Below are 26,645 nucleotides of genomic sequence, written 5' to 3'. Positions count from 1 at the left end.
GCATACTGGTTGGCCCTTATGATATGGTACAGTCAGATGATTTATATAGCATGTTTCACCATAAAATTCACGATTGCATTCTGGACACTGCTTCTCCGTATTGGTCTTACTGCATGGCGGTTTCTGCAAACATTTCTCACACATGGCCGAACAGTTCTTGACGTGTCTATTTCTGTTATTATATTTTTTGTGGCATGCAGCACAGTAATAGCTGGTAGAGAAAACGGCTGTTAATGACGTGATGATGTCATAATGAGAATTGATGCACATTAAATTGATTGGAATCTTGTCTTCGCCACCTGGTCCTTCATACAGAATATCTTCTCCTGAAAAACTGGTGTATACGGTAAGTTTATAATTTGTCAAGTAGCGTTGCAATTGTCGCAATTCTTCCACGGATCCCCCATGGTCTAAATTCACTGATGATCTGGATAAAAGTTCATGTACGTCAGGGAGAACAACACACTTGCGCTGTTTGCGATATTGATCGTAAACTTTTTTATTTGTATCCTTATATTTCTTTAGGCCAATAGCAATCACAATCGCATAAGCCAAGCATTTCTTGTCGGTGTTTTTCACTCGTAAAATGCCTTTCTTGCACTTTAATAATTCGTCGTTTGATAAAAGACCTCGACGCATCAATCCAAATCCACGGGGCACATCCACATGATGAAAATGTACAATGAACGGTTCGTTCATGAGAAAACTATCGTTACTTTGAGGATGCGATCAAAGGAAGCCCATAAAGTCTCCAGTGTCAAATTACTTGCACGCCGAAAAGATAGATAAAACGGTTTGTTCTTCTCATCGTGAGATAAAATCGATAATCCAACCATCGATGATTCGTCGACATTTTCCAATAAGTAATCCAGCATCTGTTGAAAGGAGGCCTGAACCCATTCAACAATATCGGTGCCACTGGTCGGAGCATTAATTTGAATTTCCAGCATTCGTCCTTCAAGATTAAAACGCCGATAATGTCTATTGATTTCTCGCAAGACAGTAAAGCCAGAAGTAGCCATATTCAAATAGGAAAAAGGTAAGGTAAGCAAAAAGGAATAGGCAAAGAAAACAAATATCTAAAACGAGAAGAGAAAAAAAGCACGAATTAAAATTGAATTCAGAGATCACTACGTTATCAAAATGACTACACGATCAATCCTAAAAGAATTATCATATCTCAAACAGTTCTACTGTTAAAATTTTTATTGTCGTCATACTGGAAATCAAACCCGGGACCAACATGTAACTGACCTAACTTTCTGTAGTGATAAAAAGAATGAATGAAATTGTTTTTCTAACTGTGTTGAGAGAATCATTGTAGTAAGCAGTTTTCCTCTGACACTGAACTTTAAAACGTATGACGAACATGAAACGAAAACAAAATCTCATGCGCTTGCTTTTCTCGAGCTAAGGCAAGAAAGACTCGAATTCGTTTCTCGGCGGGAGATCAGATCCCACATTAAACTGTAGGTCCACGTCTCACGTTGTAGGGAACAAAATCGTGCGTAGTTTCTTTGTTTACGTTAATCGTAACTTTCAGAAACTGAGCTAAGTGGTTAGCGTTACGCACATCTGGCCCGGGTTCAACACCCAGTATGCGATCAGATTCAACATTAAGCTGTATTCCTAGCCCCCCACTACTGAAAGGACGCTAAACCAAAATCAACAAATGATATCATTTTCTCGTGCTTACTTCTAATGTGTGGATGTGGCCCGGGTTCAACACCCAGTATGCGCTCAAATTCAACATTAAGCTGTATTCCTAGCACCCCACTACTGAAGGGACGCTAAACCAAAATCAACAAATTTCTCGCGCTTACTTCTAATGTGTGGGATTCCTAATTCGATCCCCGGTCAAGTAAGTGAGGGTTATTCTTCCATTTGCTAAATATTTCATGCTAAAATAAAACAGTGATAACAATGTTATCCTCATGCAAAAGCACTCCATTGATGTTAAGAAAACGCAGTCGATACTTACCTCAAATTCAAGGAACGGAGTAAAGTCACGCTGTCACTAGAGGTACACCTACGTTCATTCAAGATCTTCGTGGAAGTAGGATTTGAAAATGAAATTAAGATTTTATTTAGGTCTGAAACGGTTCAACTATAAAGTGACAACACTATCAGCCAATCAGAAACGAGGAAAATGAATCAATGACATCACGGAGAACCAATGAAAACACAGCTTTCATCATGTATCATGAGCCGAAACGGGATGTAAGAAGCAATCTGATTGGTTGTGACATTATTCATGTTTTTTTTCTCCTTACACATCAATCGTTACGACATCTAGTATCGCAATTTTGATCATGACATCATACCGTTGACTCGGCGGTTTCTTACGACATTCAATTAACACATCTAAAAATGTGATTCATTTTCCTTAAACTTGATTGAAAAAAATGTAACACTCATCGATATGTTACGAAACTGTCTTTGACATAAATGTAAAGTTGAGCATTAAAAGTCCGTCAGCTGAGAAAAAAAAATGCTGATGTAGTATAAGCAGATTCTGCAATTTCACAATAACAAGCTTCTATGCGTAACAACGAGCAGAAATATGTAGTAATGTAACATAATCTGTTCATGTTCTTTTTTTTCACACGCAAAACTGCTCGCACTGAAGTTGGCATGGTGGCTCAGCGTTTTTTTTCTGATGTGTGAGGTCTCTGCTTCAATCCGCAAGCAAGTAAGTTTATGATGTTTTCTCATTTCTCATCATCGTTTCAAGGGAACGTTAACATTTCCTGAAACTAACACCTAGAATCAAACTCGGGACCATTGCATAGTAATCAACACACGTGTACGATGGCTCAGCGCTTGTCTCTAGTATATGAGGGCCCTGCTTCAATCCTCAGTCAAGTAAGTTCATGTTTCGTCCTATCATTTCTCATCGTTTCGCGGGGACGTTAAATTCAACATTTCCAAGAATCAAACTCGGGACGATTGCAAGGTATCCATGTTCACCCCTAAAGCGGAACAAAAAATGGCCCTCTAAAAGGGAACGAGGTGGACCACTGTATCCATGTTCACCCCTAAAGCGGAACAAAATGGCCCCTAAAAGGGAACGAGTTGGACCACCCAAATTTATAGTAATATATATTAGGGTCCAGTACTATGATATCAAATGTTTAAATTTGACAATTTCCAAAATTAAAGGGATGGAACAAGGTACCATTTCCAAAAATTTCAAGGGGTGCACAAATGTACCTATGTCTTATAATAGGTATGGACCCCTATACATGACCATATAACCATATAGGGTAATAGGACCTCATCCAAGGGAATAAATTAGGTCAAAACCCAAACACGTGATACAACGTATTGCTTACGTTTATATTTTGTCAATTTTGTACCCCTAAAAGGGAACGAGGTAGACCACCCAAATTTATAGTGATCTATATTAGGGTTCTATACTATTATACCAAATGTTTAAATTGGGCAATTTCCAAAATTTAAGGGGTGGGCCAAGGCACCCCTGCCAAATTTTTAAAGGGTGCACAAATGTACCTATGTCTTACAATAAGAAATAAACACCTGTATACACCCATATAACTATATAAGGTAATAGAACCTCATCCAAGGGAATAAAATGAACCAAAACCAAAAATGTGGTTATACTAAAATTTGGCAATTTTGTACCCCTAAAAGGGAACGAGATGGACCACCCAAATTTATAGTAATACATACTAGGGTTCTATACTATTGTACCAAATGTTTAAATTGGGCAATTTCCAAAATTGTTGGGGTGGGCCAAGGTACACCTCCCAAAAAATTTAAAGGGGTGCACCAATATACCCATGTCTTATGAAAGGTAATGAACCCCTGTATATGCCCATATAACCATATAGGGTAATAATACCTCATCAAAGGGGATAAATTAGGTCAAAAACCTCCGAAATTTACATTTTTGGCAATTTTTTATCCATGAAAGGAAACGACATAGACCCCCAATACTAATAGAGGTACATACTATGGTCCCAGGTTACCACACCAAATTTTTAGATTTGGCAATTTCCAAAATTTAAGGGGTGGTCCTATGTACCCCTGCCAAAATCTAGAGGGGTGGTCCTAAGTACCCCTAGGTCATTGACACGGGCCAGGGACCATGGGTCCTGGGGGTGGTCCTATGTACCCCTGCCAAAATTTAGGGGGTGGGCCATGGTACCCCTAGGTCATTGACCCCGTGCCAGGGACCATGGGTCCTGAGGCAGGGACCCAGGGGCCAAAAAGTGTCCTGAAGTAACCCCCTTACTACTCTGATTGACCTTCTTGAGCCTGTACTAAACATAAATTCTGCCGGCTACATCCAGTTACTTTTGAAGCTCCATCGTGCCATGAGTGATAAACGTCCTGGAAAGAAAATCATCCCTCAACAGGACAATGCGCGTTCGCACACTGCACGTGCCACTATGGAGCAGATCAGGAGATTTGGGTGGAAAACATTTCCACATCCTCCCTACAGCCCCGACATGGCACCCTCCGACTACCATCTTTTCGGTTTTGTGAAGGAAAAGATGCGAGGCCATCGCTACGAGACACTGGCGGATATTCGGCAAGCAGTTCGTCAGTGTCTACGGGCAGCTGAAATGGAATTCTATCGCAAGGATATTTTTAAATTTGCAGAACGACGGGGAAAATGTGTGCAAAAAAAAAAAAAAAAAAAAACGGAGACAATGTGGAAAAGTGAAAGAAATGTCTGTAGATTGAGATAACATATTTGGTTTCACTTACAAATAAAGATTACGGTTGTGAAAAAATGTTGCTCACGACTTTCAGTATGCTCCTCGTATGTAATCATTTTTTAAAATTCTGTTTTTGCAATTATATCGGAGAGTTTATTAGTAGAGTCAATCCGTAAACGTATTAACGGCTAATAATGATTTAACACTACCTATCTATGGCTCATATGCCATACATGCAAGCGGATTTTTGAACTATTTCTGCAACAATTTAATTGCCTCGATGGAGTTCGTTAATGAAGTCAATCGTTAACATATTAACGGATAACGATGACTTTTATGTTGCGCATTCATAGCCCATATCCCATACATGTAAGCACGGATTCGAGTTCATACTTTTTTTTTTACAACAGATAGCTAGAATGAATATCTGGGCTGAATTCGTTAATGGAGTCAAAAATCCATTAACATCTTAACGGGTAACGGTGACTAACGCTTTCTTTCATAATATCTCATACATGGAAATAGTTCGCGTTATCCCTTTTACTGTCTTTACTAGAGTTTATTTTTAGTCATTCAGCAACTTAAGTCATGTGACTATATAGTTTTGCGTACGAGGATTTGGCGTGGGAGACCCGGGTTCGATTCCCGATGAGAGGTCATGTTGTTGGGAATCCACATTAAGCATAGCTCCACGTGTTATATAGCCTCGCTGCTGAAAGGGAGGCTGAACTTGAATGCTACTAATTAACCTATATCGCAAGATATCTGTATCATTGTTGATCAATTAACAAAATACTGAAATTCATAAGTTCCAGATATGAGACCACCTTTTACAGGGGTAAAAGTGGATCTGAACAGGTGTGGGCACGGTAAGCAGCGGCATGCCACCATGCCTTTCTCCTGCCTATCTTTGCCCATTGTAATTTTTTAGAAAATGGGGAGATACTGTACATATTTTTTCGAAGGTGGGGGACGGCGTCACCCCTCGTTCCCCCTTACTTTTACCCCTGATCTTATACTGGAATCACTGACAATACTGCTAGGCTTGTTTCCCGAGTATGTATGTTCTGCTGGGATTTGTTTTATGACTGGGAGAAAAGTTGAAAATCAAGTTAGAATGGCTCGCAACGGAATTCGAAAACACAATCTTCAAAACATTAACTAAGAACTGCCAATCTTGTCACAGTCAGTACAGAATGAACAATTGGAAGAAGCATATAAGCTATTTTTTAAAGTTTAACGTTCGACGTTTACGTAGGCCTACTTAGAATAAGAGATATATTGATGATAATGAACGAAATGGCAAAATGAAGAAGGTGGGTGGAAGCGAGAGAACCTCTAAGAAACACACGCGTACACAGCTTTTGTCCACCACAAACTTCTCTAGGTGCGAGTTTGAGTCAAACCAGAAAGCCCACGTACCAGAGCAGAGCGCTAGCGAGAAAGCGCGTAATTATAATTATTATTGATTGGGTAATTCTAATCTAAAATGTAAAAATGCATATATTTTTTCCCCATAGAATACCTATAACAACTTTTTATAGACGGTCTCTCTCACCTCGATTCCAGCCGCGCCAAGTGAGTTTTGAGGTGTAAAATATGGTATACGTGGGTTTTCTCGGAATTCTGCTTTCTTTATTCCAACATTTCGTTCATATTATCCTCATCGTCTCCCTTATCCTCGGTTCATAAACGCAGGATGTTACAAACATTGCGCAATTGCATTTTGTCGCTTTGCCGTCCAAAAGAACCGAAAGCCGAACGGAAACAAAAATCTTGGCACTCTGACAATTCATTCAATATGTCTAACTCATAATACTATTACATCACTTCTCATGACACAAGATTAACAAATCTTCTCAGTTTCTCTGTGTAAATTAGCTTTTGATTTTGCTCTACGACAAATTTTGATTGTATTTAAACTTGAACAAATATATAAACTTGTGCTTTTAAAAATAATTCTTTGATTTACCAAATTATTTGTTTCAAGGAGTGCAAGTTTTCCTTCTATGCATAACTTTATTCAGAGTGCAACACTTATCGCCCCAGAGACCCGCTTTTCGTTATGTAATTGTCAATGGTCGTATTATTCCACAGCTGTAGAATACGTAGATACATTTTTATTACTTTATATAGTTATAGGTTATTTTATATACCTTGGTTAGTCCTGTATATAGTGCTAGCATGGAGTTCTGATTTAAAATAGATTGATAAAATGTAGGATAAGAAGAAGAGTAAATAAAAGGCAAGTACCCAGTAGGATATATTTTTCAATGTTTTCATAGCAGAAGGCAATAAGACGTTTATGCACGGTAATTAACAGCAGTTACGTAAAATAACTTCAGTATTTATGTAGATGATTCAACAAATTTAACAAGGAATTGAATCCGAATGTTTTATAAATATGTCTGAAAAACAGGATGGAATATACTTGTTTGAATGGCATTCTATGTTTTGAGAACATAAAGATTCAATTAATGTGCATTCCAATAAAACCACATTTTTTCCTTGTAAAATAGGCGTAGCTTTCAAAATTTCAAGCATATAAAGTTCGCTATGTTCGGTCATGTTTAAAGTTGGTATGCAGATTTAACATAATTGAGAAAGGGAAAAATATAAAAGTACCGTGCAGGTTTACTTTTGGTACAATACTTGATATAATTCTTTAAAAAATATATAATTCTTTCACTTATTTTCTTCTTTTTGTTCTAAATGATTTGTACTGGGCTACATGAAAATATCCACTTGGGATAGATAAAATTCATGGGGACCATCAGAAGTAATTGTTGAAATGCGTTTTTTTTTTTTTTTTCAATTTGCATATGAATACGGCGCCCGAATGTATGGCATAAATACTAAAGTGCAAAAACACAAACTAGCTTGTATTATGTGGCCACTAAAATGCACGAATCTATTTAACCGAGTCAAAGCAGGGTGGAGCTGAAGTGTTCGAGTGGTAGTGAGGGGGTTCGTCCGAAGGGAGCATGCGCGTCAGCGATGGTGTATAGTCGGTATAGGATTGAGTATAGCCCGCTCCCCCCAGTGATTTTTAACGAACCATAGTGATTCTAACGATTCATATTAGTTCGTAATGAATCGGAATCGCATGTTATAAAGATTTAAGATGTAAATCTTGTGGTAAGGAAGCTTTAGTAGAAGAAGAAGAAGAAGTAGTAGTAGTAGTAGTAGTAGTAGTAGTATGAACGGGTTAGAAGCCCAGCAGGGGTTGCTTGGGTTCTGTTCTCGATATAAGTACTAGTACTAGTAGTGACTCCTCCAGTTCCGGTGACAAAGAACTGGGGGGAGCGGGCTATACACAAACCTCGGTATATACAGTATATATATATATATATATATATATATATATATATATATATATATATATATATATATATATATATATATATATATATATATATATATATATATATATAATAGTAAATCATCTTTCATACGCACTCATTTTATCCGTTGTAAAACAATTACAATGATTTCATTAACCCTACACTCGTGAATCTAAAATACAGATATATATTACTTTGTATTTTAGATACTTATTTATATCGCCTGCAGAAATTTGTTCGGGTTAAGTTTAGAGTTACCCCTCCGCTTTTTATAAAAATCAGGAAAATTTACAGGAGAAATGAGGTAAGAAATGATAATTTGAAGTTTTTATTTGATGTTTAGGAATGTAAGTTCGGAAGGAGAGTTATGTTTAATACGAGAAAAGGAAGTTAGTACTATTTGCCGGATGCGGAAGGTTTCAGGAGCACGGTAGTTATAAAATATGGTGAATATGGCGAACAGGTGTAACGGATGCGCAAAAGTAATGAAGAAAACCTTTTAAATCTTTCTGAAGCACACGGAGTACTGACGTTAAGTGAAATGCAACAATTTTTAAAACTTTAAGCACTGTTTTTTGTACGTTGCAAAGTCCAAGGGCACCTTCAGACTGGAGGGGCAACTCTAAACTTACGCCATTTGTTCTTTATAAATATGTTCTTTCCTACAAAGTATTGAATTATAGAGCTGCTTTGTGGCTAAGCTGTTAGCATACGCCCCTTCGGCGTGGGAGAGCCGGGTTCGATTCCCTGCAGGAGCTCATGTGGTTCGGATTCTACGTTAATCGTAGGTCCACGTTTCATAGAGCCTCACAGGTGAACGGGACGTTAAGCTCAATTCAACTATTGAATTTTACCTGTAAATCTTCCGAAATGAGATGTGTCAAAAGTAAATCAGCACCTAATGTAGAAATCCTTACCTCGAACCATTTAACGCTTTTTCAGGATAACAGGCATTTCATACACATAGTGGAAAGTAATTTTAATTAGCATAGTAAACTGATGCTTGCTGTACAATCCAGTTCAGAGACACGAAGCAATATATCGAAGGTGAAAATTTACAAGCTAATCCGACCTGGCTACAGATCTCTTAGAGAAAGATATCCATTGGAAGAACGAAATGAAATCTTTTAGTTTAATGTTTCAGGGTTACGCCCTTTTAGGCTAAGGGAGACGAATAATCGCCAAACTTAACATTCCTGTGTGTCGTCAGTAGGGTTTGAAAAAACCCGGGTTTTTCTGAAAAAGCCCAACCCACCTGGGCCCATATGGGTTTTTTCGGGTTTAATTGGGTTTTTTCGGGTTTAACTGGGTTTTATCGAAATATTTCAATGTCTTTGGGGTAAAAGCAATAAAATGTGATTTATATTCCAAGATTATCATTGTCACAAGTTGCAACAATTTTGTATTCACTGCTATTTTTTTTAAATGGCCGCCATTTTGAAATTTTACTTTCGATCGCCGCCAAAATGTATATAGCTAATTTAGAGTGTTGCGTGCTCGTACTCTGAAAATTTCAACCTCAAAAACCAAAATTGCGCTTTGTAACGTGGATACCTGCTATTTTGAAAGAAATGGCGGCCATTTTGAAATTTTATGTTGGTATGCCACCAAAATCTATACAGGAAATTTAGTGTCTCGTGCTTGTACCCTGAAAATTTAAATTTACGAGACCGAAAGTTTAAATGTAGTATGTATGTATGTATGATACAGGCAGACCAACGAACAAATGTATATTGAATCATCCCAGTAGCCTCAGTGCAGGGCCGTAACTTGTGGGTCGTAACTGCCCCCAAGGAAGCTCCCCGCCGTTCGAGGGGGGCACTTCAAGACAAAATTTTCTTACTCCACATACGATACGATCATGAATTTATAAATGAAGCGTCAAGCAGGTTCACTACATTACATAAAGCAGCACACAAAAGGTAAATAAAACAAAAATGAGCCATGGGCCCATTTCAAAAAAAAAAAAAAAAAAAAAAAAAATCTGTACTATAAGGAGCCCTAAAAATAATCTTTATTCGTATGGCTTTGAAATTTGTCAATATTGTTCCCTTAATTAATTTGTCATGTATGGAACGGGCCCAGGGGCGTAACTAACGTCCCCGCATACCTTGCCGTGCGGGAGGGTCCACAGGCTCCGGATACCCATAAAGAGTAAAGTGAAGATGGAAAGAGGGGGCCCAAGAATTAGTAAAACAACTTTTTCTAAGGGGCCAAAATACACGTATTAATGCTTGATCCCCAGAAAAAAATCTAAGCTACGGCACTGCCTCAGTGACGTTCGCCAAATATGAACACCAAATATATTAATTTAAAACAAAAATATAATTCATATTTATAAAATAAATGTTTCAAAATGTGTTATACGACATAAATATTTTCCAGCGTAAAATAAATGGTTTTATTGTTGAAGTTCACTTCCGACACTTTGTGCGTTCAATTACGGGAATTTCCCGAGCACTTGTTGAAAGACGGTTCTTTCCAGAAAGTTAGTTTAAACAATTAACGAAGATATAATTTACATTTTATAAAGTACATGTTTAAAATTAAATATCTTCTATCGTAAAATAAATAGTTTTATTGTTGAAGTATTCAGTTCCGATGCTTTGTGCGTTCAATTGCGGAAATTTCCCGAGTACTTCTTTTGCGACTTTTTTTTTTTTTTTTTTCTTTCTTTCTTCGAAAATCCAGCTTTCTGTACTGTACATCGAAATTTCCAGTAGTACAGAAGTTTCAATTCAGCACTTGAAATAGTAAGCGTTACGTAGTTTTCAGAACCCTGAACATTAAGCTTCTTAAATTTGACATTAATTTTTAGGTTATTGCTGGTGTTGATTCTACAGAATGCTTATTCGAAGAGTAGCAACAAATAACAATTAAACTGTTGTTATTGGAAAACCAAATTTTACTGAAGAATACTTGTGTTACCATCAAAGGTAATCAAAAATAATACCAATAGTTTTACGAATGCACTACAAATTTACTGGTAGTACCGACACCTATGGCCTTAAACCCGTCAAACGTATGAGGGATAACGCCCCTCGGCGTCGCCGAGTTGGCGAGCACACTATTCACGAAAAGTATTTTCTAAAATATAAATCTGCATATTTTACTTCAAATAAGCTATAAGCATAATCCATACATTAATTTGTTGTATAATTATTTCAGGCTAAGGTAAGGTTTTTATTATTATTATTATTCATTAAGTGCATTCAGAACCTTATAAAGGTCTTATGTTGAATATTGCTGTATACCTTAACATAAAGCATCCAATTCGCCCAAAGAAAGTCTAAAAATCTGATAACATTCACTTTCAATCTGATCACCTTAGTTGTACCAATAATACACTAACAAAAAGCTCAAAAACCCTGGTGGGTTTTAAGGTGGGTTTTTTCAGGTGGGTCCAACCCGAAAAAACCCGGTGGGTTTTTTCGGGTTAGGCCCACTTGGGCAAACCCTGGTCGTCAGGCTCGCTACTTATCGGTCATGGCTCCGAGTGACTTTTGGTTATTTCCCAAGCTAAAAGGGACTCGATTTGAGTCAAGAGAAGATATCATGCGGAATGCGAAGGCACGGTTGCTTACCATTCCAAAAAAACTTTTTGCCCGAAGTGTTCATAATAATGGAGTGAGCGCTGGGTGAAATATGTGCATGACCAAGGAGACTACTTTGAAGGGGATTAGTGTTTCGGATTTCCAAATCGATAAATGTATTTTTGCCAACCAAAGTTTCGATACTTTTTGAACACTCCTCGTATAAGCTGTAGCATTTAGATTTCGTAATGTGTCTGGTGAAGACAATGATACATTGCCGGAACTGTAACACTTTTAAAACTTTATGTATTTTCAATTACACTCTTATTCTTTTCACCTTGTTTGTGCAAAGTAAAAATGTACCTGCTGATCAAGTTCAGTTCTGGGTTTGCTGCATATGATGAGTCTGTTGTAAAAGTTTATAGTAATTTATGTAATGTAATTCTTTTTTCTCATTCTCTTTTCTTTCTGTAGGTGTATCGACTTGGACGAAAACTTCGATATTATCAGACAGGCTTAAGCAAGATTTACACATGGGCTTGTAGAGGTCAATGAAGCAGATAAGAGCTTTAGAGTAAAGAGGTATGTGTAAATAACACCTTCGTAATAGCTGATATTTAACTTTTTGATTTTTCTTATAGTGACGTATGTAATTTCCTTCCTGTTGAAAAGACCAAGATGACAATGTACAACGGGTTGTCCTGTGTGTTCCGGACTGATGTAAAAGTTTAAGAACTTCCTCCAGGACCTACTACGTGCGCAAGGAAAGGCGGCTTCTGACAGTTGGGTAGAGCACGTGGAGTGTTGGAGGCGCTGTTGCCAGAGGCTCCGCAACAGAGACTACAGCTCTGGCGACAAACTTAAGGCATTTAACAAGTCATCTCAACTACCGGCAGCTGCGCGGCCAATGACCTTCGGTGTCTAGCAACAGTGTGAAAGAATACTGCTGTGATTGGCGAAGAATCCTCTCTCTCGTTTTGTTTACAACATGTGCAGCTATCTGTCAGAGGCCAGCTTTCAGTAACTTGATAATAGTGATTGTCACAACACTCGAAGTAGTACTTTCTTACTGTACACTGATACATTCATCCCAATGGTTCCTACCGTTATAACATCCTCTGTATGGTATCTGAGAGACTATTAAAATTGACGGGGACCAATTTGACAAATATTAAGCGTGTGGGACAACAAGAAGCTTTTTCCCCTTTGTGGAAAACTGTATTAAGCGCTAAGCTCTTTGTGTGTTGGAGAATTACCCACATCAAAGTGATAATTGATACAGCTCGAGACGAAGCCTTCTTATATTTCCGCAGAGACGTAAAACAACCCATGTTACACAAATGAAGTGATTAGTGAGCTCGAACGGTACACCGTAGCTTTAATATCAAAATAAATACCCATTGGATTGTATTCTAGAAGTTGAAACTTTCTGATATTTCGAATAGTGAGTATCCTTTTCCAAGAATTACAGAGGCTGGTAACGATATAATACATGTTATGCAGTAAAGTTCTTCTTATACTTCAATTTCAGTGAGCATTTTAAATTTGTATACGAAATGAGGTGGACTCCATAGTTGCGGTGTGTAGGAGGCTGAAGACATCAAGAATGGTGTGAAGGAGATATTAATACTTGCAGACTGAAAAACAAAAGTAAATAATTTGGAATAGGTAACAATTGAGTAAGTGCGCTTCACATATAGCATAATTTTAAGGGAGTTTGAATAATTTTGTCAAGTTAAGTTTTTCAAAAAGAAGTCACTTCGCATATATATATATATATGTGTGTGTGTGTTTTCCCGCATTGTTGGTACCTGTACCTGCATATGGTTTAACACCTGACCAGTTGGAACCGGAAAAATAGTTGGGACATTTTCTGGTGCCAACAGTTTTTAAGCCTACAGGGGCTTCGTGGCGACCCCTTGGACCTTCTGGCCGAATTTCGGGAAGGTCCCAACAATTATAGAAAAATATGAAAATGTGTAGAAACCGTGCGTATGCTCTGTGGAATTAGTTGCCTCCTGGTGGTCTCACACTTTAACTAAGAAACGGGGTGTAAATATGACGCATACCGAATCTATTGGCACTGCCCTGCTTACGGGATGGAGAAAAGTAATGGGAGTCGAAAGAGGAGGTGAGTCGTGCGGGGGAGTGAACAAGTAAATTTACACAATACTTGTTGGTACCGATACAACCTTCGAAGTTTCGTTTGTGCAGGCGCGTCGACTCCCAGTAGCCTGCCTGTCGCATGATATAATTAAAGAGCAGAAGGTGAGTTGAAATCAGGCGTAGTACTACTCACAATTGGAGAAACTTATATGTACATAATTACCAGAAACGGTGGGAACAGAAGCAAAGATAGTGATAAATGAATCGAAGAGAGGCTAGCGTAAAACATATACACAGCGCCTGGTCTCATCGGGATACAATTATTGTTTCTATGTGCACACGTAGTTCGACTTTCTGTTGCTTCAGATAACAAGGCCTGGGACCGATGTCTGAAGCGAAAGTTAATTCATTTGAACAAGAGCATAAACAAGTGTATGCTTAGAGGTACACTAGAATGGTCTAAGATTGAAGACTCACAAGCACATCTGCAAATCACAGATTCATACATACCTACATACGATATGTGCCAAACTTTCACACTTTTTTATTTCCTTATTTTGTCAAACTACACGTTAGTTTAAACACAATATTAGATGAACTAAATATTTAATAACATTTAAGGAATGAAAAACCCACAATCGTAGTTTACCGATATGTCATATACAGATTCATTAAATTAATTGAAACATATGGGGTTGGAAACGAATAAGATGTCTGGATTGGCAAAGGTCAAGCAGCGACCGCAGCGCGGATTGTTGGTGAGGGTGTTGAGGCTACTTCGTAATACGTAAGGCCCCGTAAAACGGTAGTGTGCTTGTATCGAGCAGGCGGTCATAAAGTAAAATACATTCCTTCTGTAATATCTAAAAAGGCCAAATTATTAAAGCTTGGTTATATGTGGCGAAAGTGGTAAATGAGCTGAATGTGTCGCGAAGAACAACATTTAGGTAACGGTCAAAGTGATGGGTTCGACACTAATAATATTCCGGTTGAAATTGAGGCTAGCTATACACGAAATATAATTTCATTCGAATTTTGCGTTAGGCAGTGCCGATAACACATATATCTTTACATTCAACTTTACCTACAAAATTCACGGTGAAACCACATTATCGAAGAGGAACAGTGGTTGGAAGAAAATCATCAGTGACAGGTCGCACCTAAAACTGTGCGATATTTCGATATATTGATCGATCGATATTTTAAATATCGAAAAATTTTAATATCGATGTATTGATATTTTTAATATTTCATTATTTTCGATATTCGGTATATTTCAATATTGCGATATTTTCCTATATTATGATTCTTCGATACTTTTGATGCTTCAATATGTTCATGTTTCGCAATATATAGATATTTTCTATGTAACCTCTTCAATCCCAGGTAATTATTTGCAATCGTAGAAAAAGCAAAGTGTATATTTTTAAATTGTAGTGCTGTAAAACATAAATGACGTTTTGTAAGAAGACAGTATATTTCTGTCCATAATCCGATGCAGGATAATCGTCCAAAGTAAAGAAAAACTTTGAATTTCAGTATAATTAATATCTAGTGAACTAAGTACCTAGATATATTGGTGGTGTTCAACTATCAAGGCACAAGCACAGTGTGTTAAGGTGTCTACCAGAGGCAGCTCGTAAGGTAAATTACGACAGTAAAAAGTAAAATGGCATTGGTTCAAAGAAATAGACGTAAAAACTTTCGCTGTAAGTTTTCTAAATTCTAAATGTTCAACGTATTCTAAGTATTGAGAATAAAAATCAGAACAATTAGTTACTTTTCTTCTCTTAGTCTGATTCGATAAAACATTAATTTTTACCGACATGTCTTTCCTCACGAGCCAAGGCTGATGTCTACATGGTAATATTTATTATGTTCCTTCTCCCCTGCCTTCTGTATTTCATGTTCCGTTTTCTTTTACATGCAAATCATAAGAACATTTTCTATTTGGCTGAATACACAAAAATACCTTAAACTTAGTGCATTTGAAATTTTTTGATTTCGAACACCCAACCTTACCCCATCTTTGGTAGTTTTTGTCTTCAGTTTTTTACTTTTTTCTTTACTTATCTGTATCACATTAATTCTTTTCTTCAGATTCTTACGTAAAAGTTGCTGGTTGATCCAGAGCTTAGCATTCTCTTTAGCACCGAGGCTATACGAAACGTGGAGATACAGCTTAACGTGGGAGCCGAACCACATGAACTCCCACCGGAAATCGAACCCAGATCTCATGCATCGAAAGTGAGCACGTTAACCATATAGATACGAGGGAATGTAAAAGCGGAAATTCAGTAATTTTTTCTAAGAGTATCCGAAATTAAAATTATCTTTTGTATGAGATGTCTATGAATTCACTATATACACTTCCACTCAATGCCCATATACAGAATGTATCAATATTATTTGTTCTTACAAATGTACAAATAATTACCGATTTCATGGTTACACCTGGAGTTGGGAACACGTCAGATGTTTGGGTTGTCAACACCAAGGCTGTCACCGCAGAGCTGAGATGTTGGCATGAGCGTGTTATGGCCAACTCTGTACTACATGAGTAATAGTAGAAAGTGAGTGGACAGTGAGCTGAGCAGGCAGTGATAGTGTAAAATGAGCGTCCTATGTGGTTTTCAGTGAGGGTAAATTGTTAGCGTTCCGTTAAGTTCTGCAAGCGCGACAAAACTCGGTTATGTTAGGCGTGTCGCAAGGGACAGTGTTCAACATGATTACAACCTACAAAACTGAGGTGAAAGGCACATCGACGAATAGAAACAGTGGTCGGAAGAAAAGTGTCAGTGACAGATTCCGCCAAGCATTACTACGTATTGCAACTCAGAATTCTCGTGCTATTGCGGTTCAAATAGTGGAGAAACATAATAACCACCTCCCTCAACCTGTGTTGACAATCACAGTCCACCAAGTTACTTGACATGGACAGTCCGCCAAGTCACAATGCCAACCGTGAAGCATGTCGACGGCTCTGTGACGCTGTAGGGTCAAACATCCTGTTTTCAGTAGGTCCTGTGCTGACGCATACCGGTCGCGTCATTGCCTGTGATTATGTCGTTATTTTTGGGAATCATGTGTTTTTATGATGCAGTTGTCTCTGGCAATGACGCCATAATACAGGATGATAAGCCGTCCATTCACACAGCTGACGCTGTTGTAGCAAGCCTTGAGGTATATTGGGATGAAGTTACACCTCGCCTAGGTCTCCCATACCCGGCCTAGACCTGAACATAATTCGACTTCTGTGCTCCGTTTTGGAGCCACAAATTTGGTACATATTTTCGCTTCTAACCTCCATTACGAAACTCAATGGCGTACTGCGCGCGAAATGGAGTAACATTCCACGTGCTACCATTCACGATCTCAGTAACTCCATTCTATGTCGCATCAGAGCTATTCTGAGATCGAAGGGTGGTCTAAAACTATAATAGTCTGGTACGTTCCGATTTTTCAGATTTTTTCATCAAATTGATAAGAATCTGTATGTTACAAAAATTAAACAGGATTTTACCAGTTACGTACGACTGTAGAGCTGGGTGAACACACCAACAATAATGTGTTCACACTCACTCACATACATGAGTTAGTATAATTGAAATTTCATCCCAGTGATAATTATTGGACATATTTTTTTAGAGGATCATGTAGTTTTCCACTTTTCTCGACATCCTACTATATTCCGGAACGGAAACAAAAGAGCGAAGTTCAAACCACTCCTACCCACATGGAAAGCAGTATGTTCATCGGGTTTGACTATGGGCTACAGTCTAAAAGCTTAGTTTGAAAGAATATACCGTGACCTTGAAATTTATTCAGAGAGCTCGATACAGGGGCTGAAGAGGTTACGTATATAAAGTTGAATGTGACGATATATGTATTATCGGCACGGACAAATGCAAAATTCGAATGAAATTATATTTTATTTATATTTAGCCGCAATTTCAGTTGAAATATTATTAGTATCAAACCCATAGTTTTGGGACGCCGAGATGATGACAATTCCAAAGGAGTTTAAGTCTAATTCCGTAAGCATAGGGTGGGGGGAAAGAAATAAATTCCCCAATTGATCGAGAATAATATTGAAAATGAAATGGAATCTTTCAGTTTTACGTCTCACGATTTTTTTTGCCTGCTAGGCTAAAGGAAACGGTGATGGAAATTAATGATATGGTGGAATGAAGAAAGTGGGAGGAAACGGGAAAACCCTGAGAAAAATCCACGCACACGGTGTTTGCGCACCACAAAGTCCACACAGCGCGAGCTGGGATCGAACCAGGGACCCCATCACCAGAGATGAACGCTCTACCACTGCCACCGCGACCCCAAGATTAATGTTGAATTCATAGTTTTCGGGGTCCCTGAGATTAATAGTGTCAATTTCAAAACCGTTCAAGTCCAAGGTTATACCTCATCGGCCTAGTATATAATTCTAGTATACTGAGTGTGTCAAAAGTCTGGGCCATAGGCCAACTCTGTAGCCATGATAAAGACGCAACAAGGAAAAAGGGAAAGTTGTTGGAAATAAGGTTTTCGATCTAAAATGGCGGATTTTTTCCAATCGCTCCAGCCATTTCCGCTCTGCACTGTAAGACGTTCGATGTTAAACGTTGACAATGTTTTTTTTTTTTTTTTTTTTTTTTTTTTAAATTTAATCTGAAGGATATACGAGTATACCGTATATACTGTGTATAATATTTATTGTCGAAGGTCCTTCCAGGTTGATTCCCGGTGACGTCACTAGCACAGGCCAGGACTTTGGAAATGCATTAAAAGGACGAGGATGGTAACTCACACTAATATACCCATGTTTGATAACGCTTTTCATTTTCAATATAAAGTCGAAATCCCAAAATATATTTTGGCAATGTCACTGATTTAGATACAATGAAAACCACTAGCAGGCTTTTATTAATTATAAATCTCATGAGTGTGGCTGAAAATTTCAACACGAATGTTTTCATAATTTGATACATGATTATAAAAATAACGCTTAATGCCTGTGAGTAAACACCTTAAGAGAACAACAGAAAGGGTAACGAAAATTATAAAATTATCGTCTTGAGTAACTAACAAGGACAGAATTCTGACTTAATAAATAAGGAATAGAGATTTTCGGTACGGGCCACCGCATTACACTTCCTAAACTGTGTTAGGCCGCAGTTCTTACTGAAACCTGTATTTGAGGGATAGGAATAATCTGTTTTGGAAAACTTCAATTGAAGAAAATTCACCCCTCCTCCCGTATCACCCCTTCAGATATTTTCATTATATGTATGTCATACATCAGAGCAATTAATGAAATAATTATATTTGAAATGTAAACAAAATGACCTGAATCATTTGTGAGAAAATCGTTAAAAAACTTACCCCAAGAGTAAGCTACCTCTTGTGGATCATTTTCGATCATATAAGTTAAGCCATATTTTTAGGTTATTAATGAAACATTTATTTACGAAATGTGAACAAAATCGCCTGAGTTATTTGAGAAAATTGTCAGGAGAAAATTAACCCTCTAAACTACACCTTATGGATTTTTTAAAGGAAAAATTAGTTATTTCATGCTATTATGTTATTAATGAAATATTTATGTAATATGAAGAAAATCGCCTGAGTTGTTTTTTTTTAAAACCACAAGTAGTCGTGAAAAATACCCCAAGAATAAACTATCCTTATTAAATTTTTCCCAGGGAAATGATTTTTATCACAATATATGGTTGCTAATGAAATATTTATTTTTGAATTATCAACAAAATCTCCTAAGTCATTTTCCAGGAAATCATCGGGAAACGTTGCCACCAAGAATAGACTACCCCTTGAGGATTTTTTCAAGATAAACGAGTTATCCTGTATTAAGGTTTTAAATGAAATATTTACTTCTGATATATAAGTGAGTCGTTCTTCAGAAAATCTTCGGGAAAAGTTACCTCAAGAACGAATTACCCCACGCATATTTATTCAAGACAAAAGAGGTATGTCATATTGTTAGGTTATTAATAAAATATTTATTTTTTTACATATAAACAAAACCCTTGAGTCATTTTTGAGAAAATTATCGACAAACAACCCACCCCGAGGATATACTGAACCTCGTACATTTTTTCAGGTCAAATGACTTATGCCATATTGTCAAATTATTGATGAAATACTTTGTATGAAATATGAATAAAATAACCTGAGTCGTTTTTGAGAAAATCGTCAATAAAAACACTCCAAGAATAAACTACCCCTCGCAGATCTTTTACTAGTGACATACCAATATAGGGTTGTTAATTAAATATTGATTTATGAAACAAAAAATCGTTGGAGCCATTTTTGAGAAAATTGCATTTTTCGATTTTTACTCTTCAGTAAACTACTCTTATTTGAAGCAAACATAGCAAACGAAAGGACGGACAGGTATCAAAAGATCACTTTTTCGGTATGTAAGGCCCCTTAAACCTCGAAACCCGTTTAATTCTCTGAATTAGATTTTTTTGAATATCGTCACAGTTCCTCTCCTTCGTCGCTCGAAAGTACAAAGTAAAAAAGGATCAAGTGAGTTGATTAGAGGCGAATTTAAAACTATGAGAAAGGAAAAGTAATGAAATGGACATAGAGGGAAAATGAAAAAGAAAGACTTGCAAAGAAATGGAAGATACCTAGGTATAATCGATAATGAGGGTGACATAGAGTAGAACCTAGAAATGTAATAGGTAAATTGCGGACAAATCGGGATAATGCTCATTAAAAGGAAAACTTCATATTAAAAATGGGAAGTTGATAGTAGTTTTTATGTAGAAGGTTTTTAAAGTTACTTTAGGTGTTTGTGTAACGATCCACTGAGACTTACGGAAAGACATATGGCTCTTATAATGGCGTTTCGTTAGGCAATTACGGCTCCAATTGCAATTATTCTTGGTTTTCTATTCATAGTGTATAAAAATTACCAATGGTTTACGACGCTCATTGAACGATTGATTGGAGTTTAATCTCCCTTTTACCACCTAGAGACTATCTGACATGGCACACACAAAAGTAACGCCCAAAACGCACTACTAGAATTTGTGTTCCAATTAACTACCACCACTAAATTCATTTTATTTATTCATTCATTTCTAGAAAAGGAATAAAAAAGAATTTTTCTCGAAATTGGCAGCATAGGCCTATATGATTTTTACACCTTATCGATGCCAACAAAATTTTTATAGCCTCTAAATCTTCAATCTGAAATCAGTGTTAATTGTCAATTTATGCTATCAGAAAACACATGCTAGAGTGATTTTTTTTAATGCCGTTGGTCGTCAATAAACGTAAATTGTGCTCGGTATTGAAAAAAAACCACAATGGGATATGTGATTTTTCTATTTTCTGTTCGTTTTCATACTAATTTTTGTCGTTACGTCCAGTAGATGAGGCAGAATCAATAAGTTTTGAAAACAAAATATACTTGTTTTAGTCAACATATTAATTTGCTTCTTTCAAGGAAAATTGTTCTTTAAAAGCTATTTGATAAACGTAGAAAATAGAAATTTGCAGATAATTCACTCATATATTACAGAAAGTAACATCCAGTACTTTAAGTTTCCTTATTATATATATATATATATATATATATATATATATATATATATATATATATATATATATATATATATATAATTAGCATAATATGGGAAATTCAAGAGCATACTTTGAATTTCTACGAGATTTTATAACGTTCGAGGTTAGCCTATCTGACTTGAACCCATAATCACATACAATCTGTCAGGAAGGCCATACAATGGCGGTAATTCTGTGCAGTCATTGATAATGTTTGCGGAACCACGTATTCCAAAGGTGCATACGTCACTCATCTTCCGAATTAGTAAACCCTGTAAGATTTTGTATAGAATATAACAAATTATATTTTCAATTTATGTGTCTAATAGGATTGGAAAAAATTTTTAAATGTTTTCATGGGGTTAACTCTTCCCTCTTGGTTCCTTAAATATTGTCTGCTATCTTTCCGGGAACAGGGTTTCATGAATATGCAATGTGAACGCCAATAATAATTCAATAATAAATTAACAAAAGATAAGCAAAAAGAAATAATAAATCAACGAACAGGAGGTTCTTTCATTTAATTGCTCGCGGTTTCATTGTTAATTCCCGTACTTCAAGGTTATATATATAAGGAATGTTTAAATGAAAAGGCACGAAGTGTCGTACAAACCAAACCGGTTGTAATAGGCATATGCCACTTTGCGATAGTGAAAAATCACAAAATATCAGACATGTCCGGCAAAAGCCGAAAGGATGACAACCCTAATTTCACTGGAAATTACCTGTGACGAAATATAGATGTTCTACTTTGGTACGTTACCTATACTTTTCATTTACCACTATGAATATGACTCAAATAGCAGGAAGAAATAGCTAACTACTTGTCTACTAACACACTGAATCAAAAGAACTGTATCTCCAATTCAGGTTCAGTTCTGGATCTCGGATATACATTTAAAAGCGATTTAGATTGTGATTCTGATCCAGCTACTTCCACCTCACAGGTTGGCAATTTTCGAAAAGAAACGCTGCACATTTACATAGACCCCTACTTCCCTTATTGTTATATAGTTGGCATATGCATGTTCGGCGCAAGACGCGGGTTTGATTCCTAGTGGGTCCAAGCGGAGCTCATGTGTTTCGGATTCCACGTTAATAAGTAGGTCCACGTCTCATATAGTCTCGCTGCTGAAAGAGACGCTAAACTGAAATCAACCATAACGTCTTTCCCGGTAGAAACTGAAGGGATTCGGACATGATGTTAAGGCGGAAATTCGTCTCAAAAAGATTCAGTGCCCAAAAGGAATGTTAAAATTCGAACCAACCAAACAATCAAATAGCAGAGGCACATGAAATTTCCACGTACGTTCCGCACGACAGAAGATTACGTTAAACAAGTTATTTTTTCTAAGACACGAGAGCGACAGTGAATATTGAGAAAAGGGTTATATTAACAAACATTATATAAAATGCAGGTTTTAGATAAATTTTAATCTAAAAGTTAATTTCAGAGACAGTTAAGTGTTTATGGATAAGGTGTTTATTTCAGACACACATTCAGTAATAACTGGTTAATCAAAAAGCGCGCCGGTTTTGGATCGTCTGGCAAATTTTTGTTTCTCGGTTGCCGATATTATTTTATATTGTTACTCTACCCACAAACATTCCGATTGTCGCCTTAGTCTGAATTTCTCGCATTTCTTCAGTCTGTGTCTAGCCATGGAGCAGTTTAGTATAGCGCAACGTGTGCTAATTATGAAAACTTTTTATCAGAACGGATCTCTTCATTTCGCGTAATGATGGTCATGCGACTTAACTCTTTGTGATTTTTTTTCTTTGGGTTACTCTTAAATCACTGATAAATGTCAATAAAAACCCCGTTCCATCCGTGAATTAAAGGAGGAAATTCGACGAGTCGTCGGCTAAATACAAGTGGAAACTTGTCAGGAAGTTACAGCAAATTTCAAGAACAGAGTTATTGCGTACCAGCGCATTAGAGGTGGTCATATGCCCGACGTCATTCACCATATCTGAAATCGGAATGAGTGATGAACATGTTTATGAATTTTGTTAGTGTATTTTGAAAAAATAAAGTTCATAATTTGATGTTACAAAACCGGCGCACTTTTTGAATAACCCTATATAAGAATTATGACCATAAGAATTATCATACACATTAACTAGGGTTATTATAAGAATATTTTCTAATTCTAGAATTTACACACAAACTGTGGAAACAAAGTTGTAACAGTCATTTTCTAATGTGCAATTCTTGTACTGAGTGCTCCTGTTTCAATGTAATTAAGTTGTTCCTTAAAGTGTGGAATGTGGCATACATTTAAATTCATGCGTTGGATCTGGTCGGTACAAGAGCCCGATCAAAAGTCCGGTTCATCTATCTGAAAAGCAATTTCAAATGTCCCAAATTGAAGGTCTAAGTACTTAACAACAAAATACAGAAAACAGCTACGCGTTAAAATTCTCACAACATCCTATCTATGTTCCTGTGTTAACATTTTTCCTTCGAAACAGTTATGCTTTTCCTTTCCTTCAACGAATGTGATATAAATGGAGACTGGTTGTCGTGAGAATATTTCTACATCATCGTCACGTGGAAGGTTAAGGAACTGTTTGAATGGTGGGAGAGTAAATTGAAAAAGTGGAAACACTCTTCAGAATGTTTATTAACAAATGCAGCGATCACTTGTGGTCATCGCAAACCCTGAACTGCCTCTCGCCCCGTTTGTAAACAAGTTGTTTCTTCCTCGGTGGAACTTGTTTTAAATACTCACTTCTACTTCGATAAAGCGAAGGGAGACCAAATATACAGTGTGTCTGCAGGAACAAGGCAGTTGCCAGATTTAAGGAATACTGTAGGAAGTTCAATTGACGGATGTATTGTAATTGGAATATGAACAACTATGTAGTTTCTTTCAACATGCCTCCAAATTCTGGTAGACTTATTTCTCGAAAACTGCGTTTACTGTTCTACTTTGTGCTGTTATTTTACACTATAGATAACTGAAATATTGCATCACTGTAGAGGTCCTCATAACGTCTGCAATTTGCGTAGAAGAATGTTAATAGTGTGTGAGTGTGCAACATTAAATCATCCAGATATGTTATTGGTACCGGTACCATTTACATCTTGCAGGTGATGTTGACACCAGGATCCAATAAATATAGAAACTACCAGAAATAGCGACATAAGATTTTTCCCATCGCAAATATCAATAAAATTCATGCATTTTGATCTCACTCTCGTTTTTGTATGTCTTCTAGATTTTTATGCACATTTGGTTCCAAGTCGGTTTCCCAACTCGGAGCTAACAAGTACGCAAATACGTGTGTATATATAGAGAGGTAGGTAGGTAGGTGTTTATATATATATATATATATATATATATATATATATATATATATATATATATATATATATATATAAAATTCAAAACGTTCACTGAATTTGAATGCACTTTTTGCATAACATGTATTATGCCTCTATAATCCTTGAAAAAGGATACTAGCTGATGTATCTGAAATATTGCAAACTTTTTCAGCTTCTAGGAATACAAGTAAGTGAACACAGTTTTTATCTTGTAATATGTATTCTATTCTGTCTATCAGACAATAAATATCCATTCAGTGTGTTTATCACTTGCCTTGCTTTCTTCGGTTAGGGTGTGTTTGAAGTATTTATTTATGGGGAAGGTTGTTGTATGACTCAGTGATTGTTCACTAAAAACTTGTTGTATCATCAATAGAGATGCAAAAGCTCAGAAAAAAAGGCTTAAAAAAACATAAAGTCTTTTAGTTACCTTTACTTGCCTGAAACATTTTGAGCTATTTTTTAAAATCAATTTTAATGGAGATATAACAGTACGTTCCAACTTTGTTTTCCTATTACAACACGAAAAATCATTTAATTTAATCAAAGAAAATCGGTTATTCGATAGGAGAGGAAAAGTACAAATCAATGGACGCAGACAGTTTTCTAGTTGCAACAAATTGTTTATAGATCTACTAGATTAACGTTCAACGACAAAAAAGTTTAATAGTGTTAGCAAATAACTGTTCTCAAAGTGCACAACATTTCATGGAACCATATTATTTAAAATTTACGAATAAACTAAAACTTCCTCATAACTATATAAAATATTTATTGAGGCTGCTAAAATTCGAGAGGAAAATGTTTAAGACGCTATCCACAATTTCTGTAATAATAATTGTATACTAACATCACACCCAAAATAGCCCTTTATAGCTTTAATTTTGTAGACTGAACTCTCTGAAACATAGAATAAAATGTTTCCCGAACGGAGAACAAGATATTGTATCAAACCAAAACTGATTTTGTATCTATTTCTTGGTTTATGGTACGTTTTTCTTGCTTACCAGATTGAATTTAGGCACCAGTAGAACACATATATCGAAATATATAAGTTCTTGGTACTTTGTAAAGTTTTTATACCAAAGAGACGCTTGGGATATGTGGGTTGCATAACTTACACTTGCAGATAGCTGAAATACCCGTTTGAAAACCAATCAAAACAATCAGGCCCGGACTGATCATACGACTCACAAGTACTGGATATTTTTAACGCGTATTCTTAGTTGTAAAATCCACTACAATTAAAGAAAAGTGTTACTTGAAGGAGAAAGTCATAAAAAGTGAAAGGAAATTTCCGTTTTTTAATTTTTTTTTAAAGTTAGCTTTTTATGAGATGGTCATACTTTTACCGAGATTCGCGTAAAGTTTGATTCACACACGTTGTTATTGAGTTTCTATTTCTCGTAGTTCAAAAAAGTAATAATATTTTTTTAAAAAATCGTTAGGAGCATACAAAACAGCAAATGCTTTGTCTTAGATACTAATATACCCATTAACAATCACATTGTTTTGCATGTGACTACTGCCACCACAAGTTGCTTGAAGTGGTTTACTAGACTTGTTTGACAAATGAGATGTACTGTCCAGAAAAGTATGGATAAATACGATCACTGTCAATTCAACAGTCTACCTTTCAATAGCAAAGTTGAAATATTCTGCATAAAATAATTAACATTAGTCCTTTAAAAAGAAATGGCATCAATCAATAAATAAATCCAAGAGTAAAATCAACATCATTGCATCACTTCACTTGTGATATCTTAAGTGTTTTTACATGAACTATTTTAACCATCAGTAGAAAGTAACACTGAAAGACCTTGCCTTCGCTAACATCGTAATTTTAGATGTTAATTTTACACAGAACAAGTTAAAAATATAACAAGAGGAAAAAGATGTAAGTCTTTAACTGATTGAAATTTAATGTCCCTATTCAGTACCAATGCTGTGTGAGACAGTACAGCTCACAGATGACGAGAAGAACCCTAAAACAGGGTTAGCGGGGAAAGCTCAACGACACAGTCAAGTACATTGTCGGTTTTTGAAGTGTGGT

At 36.5% G+C, this 26,645-nt stretch overlaps 1 protein-coding gene across 1 annotated transcript in view; it reads left to right on the top strand.

The window, feature by feature from the left end:
• The first annotated feature begins 6,710 nt into the window (after positions 1-6,710).
• Positions 6,711-26,645, top strand: part of LOC145671002 (coenzyme Q-binding protein COQ10 homolog A, mitochondrial) — a 43,920-nt gene continuing 23,985 nt past the window's right edge. The window contains exons 1-2 of the mRNA XM_081739641.1: positions 6,711-6,933; positions 12,040-12,147. The gene's annotated coding sequence lies outside the window, so the exon portion shown is untranslated. The remainder of the gene's footprint in view (positions 6,934-12,039; positions 12,148-26,645) is intronic.

Source organism: Thermobia domestica, chromosome 15, assembly GCF_964235325.1.
Source record: "Thermobia domestica chromosome 15, izTheDome1.hap1.1, whole genome shotgun sequence".
NCBI classification, from domain to species: domain Eukaryota; kingdom Metazoa; phylum Arthropoda; class Insecta; order Zygentoma; family Lepismatidae; genus Thermobia; species Thermobia domestica.
The sequence above is the reverse complement of the archived record's forward strand: the minus strand, read 5'-3'. Positions and strand labels throughout refer to the sequence as shown.